General features: G+C 38.0%; 1 protein-coding gene and 1 non-coding gene across 9 annotated transcripts in view; one reads left to right on the top strand and one right to left on the bottom strand.

Annotated features, from left to right (window-relative positions):
* Positions 1–19,602, top strand: part of Grb10 (growth factor receptor bound protein 10) — a 175,481-nt gene that overhangs the window by 77,582 nt on the left and 78,297 nt on the right. The window lies entirely within an intron of this gene.
* Positions 11,126–11,231, bottom strand: LOC125611571. The gene has a single exon (XR_007341781.1). It is a non-coding gene; the product is annotated as a U6 spliceosomal RNA (small nuclear RNA).

The raw sequence follows: 19,602 nt of genomic DNA, 5'->3' as shown, positions 1-19,602 counted from the left end.
AGTGATAATTTAAGTTCTTCTTTTCCTATTTTGATGCCTTTAATTTCTTTCGTCTGTCTAATTGCTCTGGCCAGTGTTTCGAGAACTATGTTGAACAGAAGTGGAGAGAGAGGGCATCCCTGTCTTGTTCCAGATTTTAGAGGGAATGCCTTCAGTTTTTCTCCATTCCAAACACTGAAATATTTTTATTGACGATTATTGATATTATTATATCATTTCCATTTTTTTAAAGGGTTGTCTTCTCTCTAAAGGGGGTTCAAGAGTTGGAAGTTAGTTCTAAGAGAGTCAACTTGCATAGATTGCAGAGAGGTAAAGGAAGAGGGAGTGAGCAGTCAGGTACCAAAGATCCTACAGTCTTTTGGGGAGGGAGAAGTAGAGAAGGAAACTCAGAGATAACAGAGATAAGAGCTGAGAATTGGCCAGAACTGAAGAAAGATACAACTCTCAAATTACACTCAAAGAACTACCAAGGAAAAAGGAAGATTAGTTCATATCTAAAAGCATTTAGGGCTAGTCCAAAAAGTGGAAGAGAAGAAGTCTTGAAGGAAAACACAGATGTACTTACACAGGAATAACCTTGGGGTTGATGTTGACTTAGCACAATAAATGCCAGAGACAATGTGATGTACTCTCAAAGTGCTGAGGCAAAAAATAACTGTCCATCTAGAATTTTATACCAACATATTGCTCCACAGTGAGAGCAAAGTACAGCTTTCTAAGGCAAAGATGGAGAAAATGGGTTTACCAGTAAAGACCAAAAGAGTAATTAAATTTACTTCAGGAAGAAGGAATGTGAAACATGGCATATAAGGAACAGTAATGTGCAGAGACATTGGTACAATGTTGAAAATGTAATCCCATATGAATTGTTAAGATAAGGTTAAGCTGAAACTCCATATAGATGTTGAGAGTGTGTATGTGTGTCTCTGTGGGATGCGGATTACTCGGTGGTTAAATCCTAAAAGGGCTTCATATGGAGGAGTAAAATGTGAAATAACTGGACATCTTTTTAGGGAAAAAATATATTTAATCATGTGTTTTAACATATTATGTGCAACTAAAATATTGACTGTTATCACTGAAAGAATACACATATAATTTATAGCTTTTAACCTAGCAGAAAAAAGTACAAGGGGATACATATTTTTAAAAAATCAAACAACATCAAGTAGAAAAAGAAGAAAAATTAAGATATGAAAGAGAGAAGATGTTAAACAGAAAATACAATGTAAGATAGTAGGGGTAATCCCAGAAATATATACCACAGTATTGCCAGACTTCCATTGGTAGAGACACCTAGGACCCTGTACCCAACAGAGAGACAGTCTTGATTCTTCTTAAAACCTGTCTTAACTTTTTTGAGAAATTGACCATATATGGAAAGTTGCACTAAATTTTAAGCAATCCATTCAACGCAAGCCATGTTCTTTGACCCAGTGTGATTAATCAGACATCAACACAAAAAGTTCAAGACAAAACATGTAAACATGTTTGTGGAAACTTTAAAAGAGACCCATATTTTACTCATGGGTTAAAGAGAAACCCACAGTGGAAATGTCAGTCATTTAAAACCTAATGGAAATGAACATAGTACAAGTGGAAAGTTGTATAGTGCTACTCAAGTAGGACTAAATTCCTAAGCTTCAAAAGGAAGAAAAATTGAAATTAGAAAAATGCAAATTGAATAAGTCTAAGAAATGCAGAAGGAAGTAATTATAAAAATTAAAATGAGAAATTATTGAAATAAAGTGTCAATAAACAAGAACAAAATGAAAGCCAGTCTTTGTTAAAAACAAAACAAAACAAACAAACAAAAAACATCCTAACAGTAAACCTCTAGCACAGATGTGTAGAAGGACAAAGGCATGAAAGAAGATAGACAATTTATTGCAAAAATATAAAAGTAAAATTGATTCTTTATGAAATCATTTTTTTTTTTTTGGTGGTCTTGGGGATTGAACTAGTGTCGGGGCCTCATGCATGCTAGACATGTGCTCTACTATTGAACTACATTTCCAGCCTCCAGATACAGAAATATTAAATAACTCTGGCAATAATCATTACTGCCCCTTCAAAAATACCGAGGTAGTTCTGTAGATTAATGTTAGCAAACTTTCCAGGAACAAATAATGTCTTTCTTTATACAAATGTTTTCAGAGGTAGACAGAGGACCAAGAACTTTCCCCTATTTATGATACGTTCAGGTAGCTTTGAGACAATACTAGAAATCAAAATCCCATTTCACATGTTTACAAAATGAAACAAAAGTCCAAGTAAAACATAAATGAATCAGATTCAGCAATTTCTCTTAAATGAAATGTAAAACAATTAATATGACCAAGTTGGGGTTATTATAGTAATGCAAGGATGGTTTACCATTGTAGGCAGTAACACATTTAATATAAAGAAAAAGCAAGTGGTCATCTCACTAGACATGAAAATAGAATTTTCCACTTATTGTAACACAGAACAAACAACAACAAATCTCTTAAGAGACCAGGACTGAAAAGGAAACTTTTAACCTTTTAAAATTGATTTGTTGAGGCTGGGGTTGTGGCTCAGTGGTAGCTAGTGCCTAGCACATGTGAGGCCTGGATTCAATCCTCAGCACCACATAAAGATAAATAAATAAAATTAAGGTATTATATCCATATACAACTACAAAAATATTTTTTTTAAAAAAATTGATTTGTCAAGAACCTACAGCTTGCATCATCCATAATGGAGAAATAATAGAGTCATGCCCAGGAATATCCAGAATCAGACATAGATGTATACTAGAGGTCTTAGCAGTTGCAATAAAAGAATAAATGAAGACACAAAAATGTAAACTTTGAAATGGAAGAAATAAAATCTGTATTTATTTGCAAATAATATGATTATTCAAATAGAAAATGTACACAGATATACAAACTATTTTTAAAATATTTATTTATTTTTTTAGTTGTAGTTGGACACAACACCTTTATTTTATTTATTTATATGTGGTGCTGAGGATCAAACCCAGGGCCTTACACATGCTAGGTGAGCGCCCTACTGCTGAGCCACAACCCCAGCCCCGATATACAAACTTTTAAAATGAATAAGAGTTCAGTAAGATGGCAGATATAATGTGATATCAACAAGTAAAATTTAATAGTATTCTTGTATACTATTAAGAAACAATCAGGAAATATAATGCCCAAAGAAATCTCATTTATATTAGTAATGATTTTTTTTTTCTTTTTTGGTACCAGGAATTCAAGGGTATGTAACCACTTAACCTCGTTCCCAGCCCTTTTTAAATTATTTTTTTTATTTTGAAGCAGGGTCTTGCTAAATTGCTGAGGGCCTCACTAAGTTTCTAAGGCTGGCTTTGATCTTGTGATCCTTCTGCCTTAGCCTCCTAAATTGCTGGAATTGCAGGAGTATGCCTCCATGCCTGGCAGTAATGAAAATTATAAGGTGTCTAGGAATAAACTCAACAAGATTACCAGACATAGGATGTTGCTAAAGAGATTAAAGTCCTGAAGAAGTGGAGAGTTATACTATGGTCATAGATGAGAAGACAGAATATAGTGAAGATTATTACATCTTTCCAAGTTTATCTTTAAACTAGTTGCAGGTGCAACCAAATATCCAGCAGAGTTTTGTGTGACTTTGCAAATGTTTCCTAAGTTTAATAAGGAAGAGTGAAACTTAGTAAGACTTTGTAATAGCCAAGAGAAATGTGGAGAAGGATAAGACATGTGGAGGGGTGATTTGCGCTATCAGATAGCAAGATTTCTCATGAGACTTCACAAGAAGAAAGTATATGGTTTACTCATGGGCAGAGAGATAGATCCAAGGATCAGAGTAGATACCCTGTTGACACCAACACATTAACAGAAATGGCATACAGCAACAATAGTCATGGGAGAACCGAGATCACAGGAAACATGACTATTTATATTGGGGGCGAATCGGGTGCCTGGAACCTTACTATGTATAATACGTAATACTCAATTTTAGGCAAGTAAATAACAAGAGTGAAAAAAGAAAATGTCTTTTATTTATTTGATTAACAGAAATTAATGAATAGTGAAAATCTTCATGTAGTATGTCAAAATCAGACTTTACTAAATAAGATGTAGCTGTACTATAAAGGAAAAATGGTAAGTTGGTGTATAAGTGTACATTTTTATGCAAACACACAAGATGATATTTAAAATACTAAAAGCACACTTTAACCTGGGGGGAAAAATATAATGCATGTATCATGTGGAGAATTACTGTCTTCTGTTTATTAAAAAAAAAAGTTCTGTAAGTCCTATAAATAAAATAAGTAACAGTCAAATAGAAAAACTAGCAAAGTGCATAAGCAGGCAGTTTGCAAAAAAAAAAAAAAAAAAAAAAGCAAACTGATTCTGGACACTTATTTTACATGAAAAATAAGGAAACCAACAGAGCTGGAAATCAAGGGAGCCAGTGCTCCGAGGTCTGTTTCAGGGAACAGAAGGGCACAGTCCCTCTTTCAAGTGTGTCCAAGTGCAGTGTTCATCTTCCCTCTTGGCACATGCACAGCCCTGGGAGTCTATGATGAGTGGACCTGGGATGTGCTGCTCTCTGGCAGTGCAGTACAAAGGCTCATTCCCTCCCTGGGAGCGGTCGGCCAGTCTCCCAGGCCAGCATGGAGCACAGTCTGCAGGACCTATAGGAGTCTGTGGTGTGCCTTCTCAGTACTTCCCTCACATCTTCATTCCCTTCCCTTCCCATTCTTGTGCCTGACACCAAGTTCATCCTGTGGGATTCTTTTTAACAAAATGCCATGGGATGTGTGATCAAATATGACAAGATATATTGCCAATTTTTTGTTGTTGATTTTCTTTTTCTGCTTCCTTAATTTTCAAGTCCTAGTCAGATACTCTGATTTAGATCTGGAGTTGCCTGGTTCCTTACAAGGGGCCTGATGTTGAGAATATAAGATTAGCTGTGACTTTCCTTGACCTGTTACTTCTATCTGGCAAAGAGGATTTATTGCTCTTGTTTTATTACCTTGTTCCTAACATAAGCTGCTTATTTTTGTGTGACAGTTGCTAAAAATGCTTCATGCCTTTCTTAGTAGCACCCTGCAGGATGGGGTGCATTTTCCTTTGAAAGTGCTTGGTTTTGTAATAGCTGGAATTACTCTTAAACAATTTCTAAGAACTATTTCTTCATTGTGGTAAAATATATAAAACACAATTTACCATTCTAATGATTTTAAGTATGCAGTTCAGCGACATTAATTATATTCACAGTGTTGAGCAACTATCACCATTATCTATTTCCAAAACTTTCTAGCACCCCAAACAAAATTGTACCCATTAAGCAATAATTCTCCCAGCCCTGGTAACCTCTAATCTACTTCCTGACTCTGAATTTGACTATTCTAGGTAACTCATATAATTGGAATTATATAATATCTATTCTTTTGTAACTGGCTTCTTTCATCTGGCATATTTTCGAGGTTCATCCATTTTACACATATTAGAATCTCATGTCATTTATACCTGAATAATATTTCTGTTGTATGGATATACCATATTGGTTTGCCCATTCATTGTAGATGGGCGCTTGAGTTGTTTCCCCCTTTTGTTTTTGTGCATAATGTTCCTATGACCACGGACATTCTAGTGCAATGGTGGAATGGGAATCAAAGCCAAATTGCATTTAGCACCAGGTTTAAGATAATTCAAGAGGGCCACCAGGAACACACCTGAAAATACATAAAATGATACTTGAAGGAGCTTTGCCTTTCCCCTGTCTGCTTTCTCCAGAGAATATAGATTTCTTGAGGACTCTAACCAAGTCTTACTTTAATCCTGAAGGTTCTACCATAGTGCGCTTTCTGGAGTCATGTTTCATAGATATTTATTTAATGAATTCCTGAACTCACATGTCCTAAATAGACGTGAGTTCCAGAAAACTCTCAAGCCCTGCCTGCACATGTGACATTTCTGGTAATTCCAGGCAAGCAAAGAAAACCAGCTGACAAAGCCCTTCCCTTCTTGCCAGGCTATTCCCGGGCATCAGGAGAAGCTTGGATAAGGACAGGATCATAGAGAATACACACAAGTCTCCCAAGAAGACAGTGGCTCCTCATGGTTGCTTTTGAACCAGGCTTGCAGAATCTTTAATGACCTCTCATTTAGTCCAACAGTCTTACAAAAGTGGCTTCCAACTTTTAATCATTTCTTTGTATTCATATATATATGTAAAAGTAACTTTTGTTTTTCTCAATTATCATTTCCTTATGGCTAAACTATACTATTTTCAAATATGTTTCTTTTTCCAAAATGCTAAATAGAATACTGAATAGTTGTGAATATGGGCCTTTGATTGGCTATTGATACCTAAGATTATGCTAATTTTGATTTGTTTCCACTTCCCCCCAATATGCCTAACACTTTTTATTGAGGTTGAGATGCCAGAAAAGCTAGGAGAATCATCGTATAATCCTTTCCCCACAAAATTCTCCCAATGTCCATGTTCTTTTTGCTTTATGGAATATGAAATGGGCCATACCACATAGAATAAGGGCAAATACACAAGTTGGTGATGATCCTCCTGTAGTGTCAGGTAATGTGATGATATGGTAGTCTTTTCGATTTCTGTGATTTCTTTCTTCCCATCTTCTACTTCCTCCATGTTTAGGTGACTTCCCTATTATAAAATTAAGATCTTAAACTATTAAGAATTTCCATACTTAGAAGTTTAGGTTAGTAACTGATTTTTATATATTCAAGGACTGAGCAAAGAAGTAACTATTTTATCTAAATAATGGGATTTAATGTCAGAAAAAGTATGAGAAAGGAATGGTGGATGGCTCAATAAGTCCTATGATGTTAGAATGTAACTGAATTTTTCAGTATGAACTCATGAAGGTATCCAGTATTAAATTATAGTTGTTTTTTATTTGGTAGGGGAGAAAAAAATCTTTCCTATTACTTTTTGATTTACATAAAATTTATTTAAATGTTAATACATGCTGATATATCAAAACATTGTCATTATCATAATTATCACAGTTAACACATCTATCACCTTAATATTATATTTGTGTGTGTTGAGAACATTTTACCCCATTGAGTCCACCTAACTGCCCCATGATGGAGGTATTATTATTTCCACGGGAAGAAGCAGAGGCCAGAGGTGGGCGAGTTGCCCTGGCCACACCCATCATGTGTTACAGAACTGAGATTTGACCAAGGCCGGTAGACTCCTCTTTGAGCTTTTGGTTCCTCTGCTTTTCATACCTCCAGATTAGCCTGCCTTCCTTATCCAGGCCCACCAGTATTCTCCTTCCTTTTTGGCTCTTGAGATTTTTTCAGTGACTCTAACTGAGATTTCAACTGTAGGGATCAATTTTCCTTGGCCTTGAAGGCAGCCAAGGAGATGGGATCTTTGCAGCCCCACCCCCATCATGGACCGTGGCTTCCCCTTAATTGTGCTTATTCCTTCCTTTCCACTTTGAAGATCATTTGTCTTAATAAGGAAGATAGGAACAAAAAGGCATTGAGGAGCTTGCATTCTCTCTGTCTTTCCCCAATGTCAAGCAAGCAGCAGACCTCTTCCTCCTGGTCCTTATTTGGAGCAGAACTGAAAAAGCCATTGTCGTCCTTTGTCATTTTTCAAGTCTCAGCTATTCTGGGCCTTCGCTTTCCTGATGCTCTGACAGTTCACGCCACTCTTTTGTCTCGTCCCTTTGAGCAGATAATTGGACTCCATTAATGTTTCATGTTTCCTTTAGCTGTCAGGATGCTCCCTGCTCAATAGAGGGCTTTATCCCAGCAACTCTTTCTGTTCTCCTGGTGGGTTTGCTTTTCCTCCGCTCGTTTGCCCTGTGGTTCTCCCGTGACTTCCATTCATTCGTTCATTCGTTCGTTCACTCGTTAAACGAGTGTGTCTGGTGCTTGTCAAAGCCATGAGAGGCATGGGGCCCAGGCCTAGGGCATACACATTGATCCCTGTGTCAATTCTGCCTTAATGATCATGTAACGTGTGGATCCTTTTGCCCAAGGAAGTACAAATTCTTTTTAGGTTGTAGCAGGATTCATTTAGAAATAAATAATTCTTTTATTTAATTATGAAAGAATATCTTTAAATTTCCTCCATGTAAAAAAAAAGCCCAAAATTATCCTTTCTCTTACAATTCAATATTGTTATATTTTTTTCCACCATATTGTACCTTATCTAATTTTTAAAAAATCTATAGTTAACCTGTATTAATCAGCCTCCATCCATATCAGTACATAGAAATAATTTTTAAAAAAAAAAATTTTGGAAGGAGTTCTTTTTCTTGCATAATTTTAAACTCTATCCCCAAAGTAAGACCTCAAGCTAGAGATTTTAAGGAAGGTTAAAAAGCCCTCTGTCATTCAGTACAGAATGTACTACTGCCTTCAGAAGCAATTTAACAAGATCTCCAAAAATCATTTTCATTAACATAGCTAATGCATACCCCACTGTGAATTAATCCCACTTCTAAGTAGTTACTCAAAAATGTTAGTTCCTCACCTGTGGGCAGGCACTATTATGCATGCATATTTGCAGTGAATCTTTGTAGCTAGAAGGAGTAAACATTTTAGGGGAGTGAAACAGTCTATCAACTATCCAGGATGCCCCTGGAATCCACAAGGGTTGGAGAGCCTGCTGCTGTCCTTTCCTCCGCCATTTCCTATAGGAAATGTCCTATGATTGGTCGCTGTTCAACTCTAGATTCAATTCTGACCAAGTCCTTGATAACATTCTCCATGAGATAATGTTAACTTTTAGTTTCTTAACCCTCCCATTTTTGTCAATGTACATTTATTTTTTATATTTTTAGTTGTAGATGGACACTTTGTATTTTATTTATTTATTTTTATGTGGTGCCGAGGATTGAACCCAGTGCCTCACATATGCTAGGCAAGCACTCCACCACTGAACTACAGCCTCAGCCCCTTGTCTGTGTATTTTTAAATGTATTTGGTTGTCAAATAGCATAAACTAATAACTAATGCTTCCTGCTGGAGGACTCTGTGCAGTGAATGGGGACTCTTGCATCCCTGTTCTTGATGGAGGAATAGGCTGAGTCCTGTATCATAGAAGGTGGACTAGCTGTGGAGCAGATGGGGCAGTTCTCAATGTGATTCTGTGGCCCCTGTGGGAGGCCTCTCAACTTTCTGACTTACCACACCACATGGCACCTGTACACATCCCTTGGGCACAGTGACATAGACTGGTTGCTTTTCTGGAACCTGCTGTTGATTTGTGACCTTCTCTATCTGGTGTTTTAGCCACCCATCATCCAGGACTAGCTATAACCATTTCTGTATGTTTAAATTCAGCTGTTCTTTGGTCCATACCACTACTACCTTCTCCCTGGGCACTTCCCTTTGTTCTCCACTGACCATTAAAATAAATTGCTTCCTCTTTGTATTCCTTTCCAACTTTTTACTTTTCTTCTAAACATACCACACTTTGTTTTATGATTTGTCAAACACATCTCTGTTCTAACAGTTTATTTCTAGGTATAGTCACACAGTTACCAAGATATATAGTGGAACTTCCACCTCAATTCAAAGTGGGACATACTTCATCCTTTTTATATGTTAATAATTTAGTTAATTCGTTCATTTGTTCCTTCCTTCCTTCCTTCCTTCCTTCCTTCCTTCCTTCCTTCCTTCCTTCCTTCCTTTTGTTGGTACTAGGGATTGAACCTAGGGATGCTTTACCACTGACCCAATCCCCAGCCTTTTTAACTGTTTTTGAGTCAGGGTCTTGCCAAGTTGCTGAGACAAGCCTTGAACTTGAGATCCTCCTGCCTCACCTTGAGATTACAGGTGTGCTCCACTGTGCCTAGCTTCTTTACAGTTTCTCACACTTTTGGAGACTGAATATCCAAGATCAAGGCCTTGGCAGTTTCAGTGTTATATGAGGGTCCACATCCTCACAGATGCCATCTTGCTGTGTTTTTTGTCTGGGAGAAGAGTTAAATGAGCTCTCTGGGGTCCGTTTTATAAGGGGGCTCCACCATCATGACCTAATCACCCCATAAGGTCCCACCTCGTCATACCTTCACCTCGGAAGTTAGGTTTCTGTTAACACATAGATTTTCAAGGAAAACAAGCATTCAGATATAGTGGGATCTCTGTCCTTCCCTTGAGCCAAACCCAATAGGGTAGGATTCAGTATATCAGGTAAGTGCCAGGAACCTGATTTCACCTATACCGCCACCCCCAACCCCTGGTGGTCCTGCCGATGGATGGGTTGACAGAGGAAGCTCTGGGTAAACCACCCCTCTGCCCCATCCTGAGTGCCCTGTCCTGGATAAACTGCATTCCCATCCAGGTCCTGGAGAGCCAGCTCCTGTCTCCTGGGCTTTTCAGTTCTGGGAGATGTGCCAGTTCTTGGAATCGCCTGGTAGGGTTCTCCTGGGATGACTTTCCACCTCCAGATGCCTCAGAATCAAGGCTTTTTTGAGCTGAATACCCTCTCCATGATTGACTTGCCTGGAAACAGAGATCTCATTTTAAAACTCTTCTCTCTGCCAAGCAGTAAGCATAACCATGCTAGGAGAATTTTTGGCCCCTGGTATATGTTCATAGACCAGGAAGTTTATTCATTTCACCACGGATCTCTTCGTCTGAGGACATGATCTGTACTCCATATTCCCTTTAACTTCCTACCTATCACTAAACTGTACTCAAAATGCAGGGTCTTGGGACCTCCCCTCCCCATCCCAGCCCTTTTCAGCTTGAGGCATGCCATTTCAGTTGGAAGCCTATTCTTTTATTCCTACAGGATACATCCACCTCCTTTCTCCTTGTTAGTTGCCACTTAACCAGATCAGGTTTTAACTTCTTAGTAGAGGGAATTATTTTTCCAGAGGTAGTAAAAAAATGTTTCATATCCTTCTGTGCTACTTTATATTTAGCATCGGAATCCTTTTCCAGAGCTTGTTGCTTAAGGCATTACATCTGGGTGGCAGGGATTTTTGTTTTAATTTACACATAAACATTATATGTATTTATGGAGTATCATGATGTCTTGATACATATATAAGTTGTGTAATGTTCAGGTCAAGGGAAGCATCTCTCATCTGTGTCCTTAAACATGCATTTCTTTGTGGTGAAAATATTCAAAAGACATGGGACACACTATGCATTTGCATTGTCATCCTTGCACAGGGGCTGTGCTGATGGCCTCTGTATAGTTCCAATTTGTAGGTGAATCCTGTCTTTGTTAACATCTGTATTCTAGCACCTGAAACGATATTGGATATGCAGTCAGCTTTCAGTAAATATTTGTTGAAGGAGAAAAATGTTGGTCACATGAACGGATTTTAAATTTATGGAGTTAAGTTCATGGAATTATAGAGTGTTAATGTCGAATGTGATAATAAAGATTCCCCAGTGTCTCATTTACCTTTAAAACATCGACTTTTTTGAGAGCCCAGTGCCAGTGAGTGACAGGCTTTTGGACCATAAGCTGGATTTTCCCTTTTCAATTCCAGTGTTCTTGGACTAATATTTTTAGGGTTGATGGAAAATGGGAACCTTCCAGAATGACAAGTTATTTATATAGTTTCTTGTACCCAGGCTTCTGCCTGATTTATGATGTAATAGAAGAATTAGGAATTAAAATCAAAAGGTTGAGAAGAAACATTAAATTGCTTGAGAAAGATACAGTTTGTCTTTCGCCCTTTTTAAATGATATTTTTTTGGGTAGATTTCTCCCCCTACCCCGTTTCTTCTAAAATACAAAGAAAAAATTGCATAGCTGAATCTGTGCTTTTAAAATGCAATTTGTAGCTCAGGTCCTTGGTCTTTACTTGGCAGGGTGAAACTTTTTGGTAGTGGAAAATTCCTTTAGTGTGTTGTGTAGGCTCTGTGGTGCAGAATTCAGTCAGTCTTAAAGGACCCAACAGAGATTTAGTAATGCCCAGGTGCTTCCTTGCAACAATGTGGCAGGATAAAATATAGGAAAGAATACTTTACAAACTTTACTAGGTGACGCTCACTGAATCTTGGATGCCAGGTCTTTAATTTTAATGAACGGAATCATTGAGAAAAATAAGTAGATTTCCTTATTTTAAAAATAGATTATTGTACAGTGCCCTAAAACGTAGATTAAAATATAAATCTCAGTGGAATCAAGGCACACAGGGATTAATCATTATCTTGCTTTTTTTTTTTTGGTTTGTTTATTTGTTTGTTTTTTGGTGGTGGTGGTGGTGGTGGTAGAGGTAGAATTGCCTAGTCACCAGGATATCTTGATTTGATTTTGAGATTTGCTCTAGACCTTAGCCTATACCAACTATATGGGGAGTCGCCCTGAGGAAACGGTTGTCTCTAAGAGTAGATAGACTTTCTGTGTTTATATAGTTCTATTTATTGAGACTCTGTTGGCACTGAGGCTTTGCATGTACCATTATAAAGTGAACACTTTGAGCAGATCCTACCTAACACAGTCCAGAGGATTGATGGAGGAAGCATGCAAAATTTGTACTAGAAATCCTTATTGTTGTTGGGATAAAGGAATACGTGTTTACTGCAACTCTACGAAGAGATGGACAGACTTGTCTTTAACAAGCCAGTCTGCTTGTCATCACCTGGAGGGGAAGCCAGTTCCAGGTGCCTTTGCACATTCTCACCTGTTGCATTGGTCCTCCTCTTTGTTGGGGTTTTTAGGGGTCTTATTTTTCCTCCTGACCAGGTCCATGCCTCATCTTGTTGATTGAATATTTCTTATTGAGAACTGCCCCTTGACATTTTCCTACAACTAAGCCTGTGTCACCACTGATCATCCAAGACCACATTGAGGCTGACTTCTGTGAGCCCAGCCCCTAAACTGGCCACCCTGAGTGACATCCATTCCTGGAGTTTTTCAGCTCCAATCATGGAGGAGGACCAGTTTGAGTAGGCATGCTGGCCCAAGAGTCAAGAAAACAGTGACGAGAGGGCAGTTCAGTGATAGGGATGAATGATCCCCACAAGGGCTGGAGTGAGAAGGGGCTGAGCCCAGGACAGACCCCTTTGCTCACCAGAAGGGGCAGTGCATAGTGCCATGGGGTGGAGACTCTCTTCATGAAGAGTGAGTGTGGCACTGTGTCACATTTAAGGTAGATTAGGAAGACAGACTTTAATTGACCATGTTTGAGGGTATTGACAAATCCAATTTTAAAATGGCTTTTTTTTTACTATGGTTAATTATGATAAAACATGCCTAAAATAAAATTTGCCATCTTAACCTTCTTAAGAAGCATACAGTTCAGTGACTTTAAGAACAGTTACCTTGTTGCACAACTACCACCAACATCCATTTGTAGAACTCTGTCTTCTTCCCCAGCTGAAACTCTGTACCCATTAAATACCAACTCCCCATTCCCCACACCCCACCACCCTGGCTTCCAGCATTGCACTGTCTCCATGAATATGACCTCTCTTGGGACCTCATGTAAGTGGATCATAAGGTTTTTATTTACTAATTTTTGTGATGAACTTATTTCATGGAAAGAATGTCCTCAAGGTTCATCCATGTTATAGGGTGGCTAGTATCTCTTTCCTTACTAGGCTGAATAATAGTCTTTTATGTTTTTTTTACATATTCTTTATGCATTCATCCATTGAGGGACACCTAGGTTGTACCCATCTTTTGGTTGTTACAAGTAGTGCTGCTGTCAGCATGGTTATGCATTTTTTTTTAAAGCTCTGTCTTTAGTTTCCCTGGGTATATTCGGTTATCCTTCAGATCTTTGGGGGATTGGTTCCAAGACCCCACAGAAGCCAAAATTTTTTGGATATTCAAGTCCCTTCTGCAAAATGGTGTAGTTCTTGGATATAACCTGTGTGCATCCTCCCATATACTTCATATCATCTCTCAATTACTTGTAATAACTAGTGCAAAGTCAACACTGTAAATAGTTGTTACAGTGCTTGTTTAGGGAATAATAAGGGGGAAATCTGCCTATGTTTAATATAGGCACAGGGTTTTTGTTTTGGTTTGGTTTGGTTTATCCCCTGAATATTTTTGAGCCATGGTTGGTTGAATATGTGAATGTAGAATCCAAGGAAATGTAGGGCCACTTTCCTGCTTTTACAGTTTGTAAATGAAACAAAGAATAACTATATTGACTCTTAGGACTTTCATCTAATTATTGAAGATGTTTAACAATTAAATATTAATATACCCAAATTTTCTATTGCAATGTTTTAATAGGACATTGAGGTGTAGCTCATTTATGTTTCCTTCTCTTTTAGGTTGGAATGGAAATTGTAACATAGTTGCTAATTACCAAATCTGTTTTTCATAATGAAGTTTATTAGGTCACCTTTCATCAGATTCAAATATGTTTCCCAAAATGTAGATTTTCATTTCTGTCTTGAAGCTTTTCAAGCCACTTTTATGAAATGACGAGTCAAAATGCAGAGAAACAAAGTAGCATGCAGGTTGCTTTTTGGCTATGTGAAAAACTACAGGAAATAGAAAAGTCTTGGAAACTAAAAAAGCAAAAATGGGAGCCAGGTGCGGTGGTATGCTTTTGTAATTCCAGTGACTCAGGAGGCTGAGGCAGGAGGATCTCAAGTTGTCTGCCAGCTTCAGCAATTTAGTGAGGCACTAAGCAACTTAAGAAGACATAGTTTCATGGTAAAGTGTCACTGGGTTCAATCCCCTGTACCAGAAAAAAAAAAAGTGGGACTTTTTCCCTAGTTAGGATGTTATCAAGCAATGGTAGGTGTGATTATCTTTTCAAAATATTGTTAACCAATCTTTTCCCCTCACTTAACCAAAATACTGATCTTTGACTTGGCTTGAGGGGAAATAAATGACTTTTCCTAAGGGATTCTAGATCTGAGGGAAATGTTAGCTACAGTTTAGGTCAAAATGAAATACTCTAGTAGTCTACCTGAAAAGAACTGTTAGTCTACCACCTACCAAACTCTGCATAACTGGTGTGATTCTCGCTTCACACTGTGCGAAGACCAAGGAGTTATGAAATAATTCTAGTTAGCCAGTTGGTCAAAGCATTCTGGGGTGAGCTGTTGTCCATTCTGTCCTGGAGTCATCCCTCATGCCCTTCAGGTCCCTTCCCAATTTTTCAGCCACTAGTCAAAGAGGGAGGGAGAAGAAGGATGGAAGAGAAGCTGTCCCCTGCTCTGGCTGGTCTGAGGATCACCTAACATTCTGGATTTGTTGACTAGGGGCCTACAAGGCTCTCCTTTACCCAACATTAACACAACCAAAATCTAGAATTCTGCCAGTATGGCATCACTGTCTGTAAAATTCAACAGAAGTGCAGGTGCAGAAGTAGAATAGCCAGTGCAGAGTGTTTGATGAGGAAGTTGCTGCACGGGTGTGGATGGAGAGGTGGAGCTCCCGGGAAACATGAAAGACGCAACCTGGAACTTGCAGAGAAATGTGTCAGAACGTTGGCTTTCATGTTTCCAAAGAACCCCATGAACTCAAATACACTCAGATGCCCAGGAAGATTTTTTTAGGGCTTCATAACACAGGAGAGGGGATAATATACCTGGATTCACTCAACAACTAGACTGTTTCTAGTTTTAGCATTTGGGAATTACAAGAACACTTCCCCCTTCCATGAGAGAGAGATGATTTTAGCAACTCAATTCTGCAGTGCTGATTTTCTCCATCCATTGTTAATCCTCATATCTTCAAGGAACTAAAGATAAAGGGGTGCAGGCAGCCCTGAAGTTGGTCACCATCCTGGGGCCTTAGTTGATATCATCCCCCAAGTCAGGAGTAGAAGGAGACCCGAGGATGGGGAGCAGCTTGTCTAGAGTGGAACTGGGGTATGGAGTGAGTCCAGGGTCCTCTTGCATTGCACTGGTAGGGAGCCTGAGGCTTCTCGAGGGAACTCCCGACCACCACATGGCTCATGTGTCCAGTCAGGCAGCCGTGGACTGCCTACTCTGCAACTCATCTGCCTGGTTGTACAAAAAGTTTAGATCTCAGTTGTTTGTTGATTGCTCGGAATCTAATTAGCAGTTATGGATACTTAAATAATCATCAGGGATAGTACTTTACTTGGAAGGAATGTTAGAATCTAAATGCAGTTTTAAGGGGAACAGCATATAAATTTCATGAAAGCAGAATCAGTGGTTAACATTCCTCGTATTATCTACAGATCTGTTGAGTAGGATTCTGAACCTAAAACTTGTTAGTAGATGTTCTTAGAGGAGGGTTCAGATAAAGTTCTAACGTTTTAGAAGAAAATGTTTAGCACTGGAAATAGTGGATATAGGACTTAATATGTATGCAGCCTCCTTGAATGCATGGCCTTACATTTGCTTTAGGAAAAGGAAAAGCATTACAAGAAAAATCACTAAGATGCCACCTGTAAATACAAAGCAACAGATAGGTTGAGCCAGCATTGACAAATTAGAAGAGCCATTGTGAGGTTAGCTTTGTTAGACTGTGGTATACGTAGGATATGTGTTTATTTTTATCCAGATTCATATCACCAGCAGATCATTGAAAATACTTTGGATGATTATTCTTCTCACATAAGCTGTGGGTCCTTGACTCCAGGTGGGGGCTAGAGAATTTACACAGGCAGAATGCATTGATTGGAGCCCAGCAGCTGCTCCAGGCACTCTTCCAAATGTATATGGCCATCAAGCAAGAAAACAAACAACAACAAAAAGCATGGTATTCTTACAAATTATTAACTCAATCAGCTTGTTGGTATGCATTTTCTCAGTAAATAGAGATTGAAAATGGCAATTAACTAACATTGATGTGAGTTGGGTAGAGAGAAAAGGATGCCCTTTTCATCCAAGGTTAGGAAAATAAGTTTCTCTTATAAACACTGAAAATTTCGGTATTATGGATGAACAACTCTGGTTTTATATATGAGAGTACTTACATGCATTTACTAGACAGACTAATTCTGGAGCTTTTATTTCTTGTCTGCCTTTAGGAATTACTGCAATAGAACATCAATCCCATGTGTTTTTTTTTTTTTTTAAATAGTGACATGATTTAGAAGTTGCATTTGAGTTTTTCTTTAGCGTTATTAAATGATTTGCTTTTACATTAGCTGAATATCTTCAAGTATCCAGAAATATATACATAATAATACAGAAAAATATACTAATAGTATAGTACTTGATTTTCATATGCATATTTATGGCCAAAACCAATTTATATTGTGATCTATACACATGTGTTTAGAAAATATGAGAATAGAAGATGAATTGGTATGCAAAAATATTTTAGTAAAACTGTTACATTTGCATAACTTTTAATTGGTTAAAAGTCAACAGAAATAGCTTGCCAAGTGAACAGGTCTGGGTTTAAACACTTTCATAGCCTAGCCTTCAGCTCTTTTCCAGATAGGCATGGGTAGGAACTTTGACCTTTGCACTTCTCTTAGAAACTTTTCAGGTATAGTACCACCTTTTTTTTCGTTTGTAGGGACTCAGTCTGTTCTTGCTTAACCATATATGACACATACCCCCGTCCCACAGCTCTTTGTTCCCTAACAAGATGGACGCTTAATGTAAAAATAAAAGGAAGGGATAAGAGAGGAAACAGGGATGGCATTGCACATTACCAGGACTTATGTGGGTCTGCACAGAAAAGAACATAGTGGGTGTATTCTAAACACATGGTGCAAATTGCATATCTTTAAGGTGCCACAATAATTTATTGAAGAGAATCCAATGCCATCTTTAATCTCTAATTAACATAAAGAAGACACTAGATGGTGCTGTAAACTAAGAAGTGCATTATTCATTAAGGAGGTAAGGTGGTGTAGGAAGTTAAATCCTCCTCTGCTAACACCATCTTTCTCCTCTTTGCCATTTCCTGGTCAGCATGTCTCTCTTGGTTTGTGGAAAACATTCACTCATAATGGTTTATAAAGCCAAATGCAAATTTGTTTCCCTGAATTTATTTTAGAACTTAAACTAGCCTCAGTTTGCTAATGACAGTGACAGAGAAGAGATGTGAATTTGAGTTAAGATGAGCTACTCAAATATTTGGGACAAAGTACATGCCCAGTTTTGGACTGGGTTATTTAAGGAAGGAAAGTAACTATTAATAACCTAACAGCCATGTTTTTTGGCTATATTTGTGCAGTAAATACATTCTCACAAATTCATATGAAGTAGCATTTTATATATAAAATCATTTTCCCTTTCACTTCTAGTATTCCTTCCAGAAAGACAAGCTCATGGAAAATATTTTTGTACCATGTTAGCATTGAATAGATACTTAATCTGAACATTCATTTCCAGAAGCATCAGTTTTTCTGATGTTCCCACTTCTGTTACCTGGCAGAAAGCCTTTCACAAATGGGTGATTATTGATCTACTTGGATTCATAGGACTAGAAAAGAATGTAGAAGTTGGCTACATGTATGGAAGAGACATACAGAATTCTCACTGAGATGGATGAGCTGATGGAACACAAGCCATATGGAATGTTTATAAGAACTAAATGTGATTTCAGTAACATCCTAGTCTACACTAAGAGTTTTTAAAACTTGCTGTAAAATATGAAGTAGTGTTAGAAAGATTTCATTTTGTTTCACTTTAGAATTTAAGGAAGTTTGCCTAAAGTCAGATAACTATAGTCATTTTATTATCAAAACAGATAAAATGCTAACTGACCCTGCAGGACATTTTAAAGTTTATTTTACAGGAGGGCATTTCAGATTCTTTAAAAAGCTTTGTTTTTGCTCTAAAAGCTGTAGAATGTTTACAGGTTTGAAGCATCCATATATATATATTCAATTTGTGAAAATCATAACTAAGTGAATGTTACCAGATTAACCTGGCTGTGTGTTTAAAGAAACCCAAATGTACTGAAGTAGAAATTAGTTGTAAATAACCTACTTCGGAAGAGAGTAAAAATATTCTGAGGACATGTGTTACCTTTCTGTTTTGACATCTGTTTACCATATATTTACTGTAAATAATGTCAAAATTGTTTTGCATTTGACTTGACTACAGAGGTGTAACCCAGGAATTATTTGGTTGACGGAGAAGTAACAGGAGCAAAAAGACCAGAGACACTAGGGACTGTCACTGGGGGTGGGCACTGCCAAGGGCTGTCAGAAATACCCAGGGGGGAAAAATAACTGCAGCTGAAAATATGCCAGCAGGAATCGAGACGTTTTATTTTCTCAGACGAGACCTGTCTGAGAGTAAGAACTGTATTACCGTTTGATTTCTAAAGCAGGATGTGAGCGGTGAAAACAGGGGCCTTTGTATTCTGCCAGGGTTCCTCCCGTCTTTAAATACTTAAAAAACATCCCTCCATGAAGTGCCACTGGATTGGCAGAGAGCTCCCTCAGTCTGCGTGTGCAGGTGATGAGGGCCCCTGGTGCATTCCCCAAGACTGACTCCATAATTACAGTGAACTTTGTGTTCCACCCAGTATTGATTCTTAAATGGTCCATTAAGGTGGAAATATTGAGCAGTTAATACGGTGAGTTAAGAGCAGCGTGTGACCTTAATTGTTTTACAGACCTTAGATTAACCCACTATTACCACATCAGCTAAATGCGGTGAGTGTAGGTGAGTGGCATTCATGATGCATGTATTCTAGAACTTTCCCAAAGCCCCGTGTTTGTGAGCTCTAGTGTAA

This window comes from Marmota marmota, unplaced genomic scaffold (assembly GCF_001458135.2).
Source record: "Marmota marmota marmota unplaced genomic scaffold, marMar, whole genome shotgun sequence".
Lineage (NCBI taxonomy): Eukaryota > Metazoa > Chordata > Mammalia > Rodentia > Sciuridae > Marmota > Marmota marmota.
This window is presented reverse-complemented; position numbering and strand designations above follow the sequence as displayed.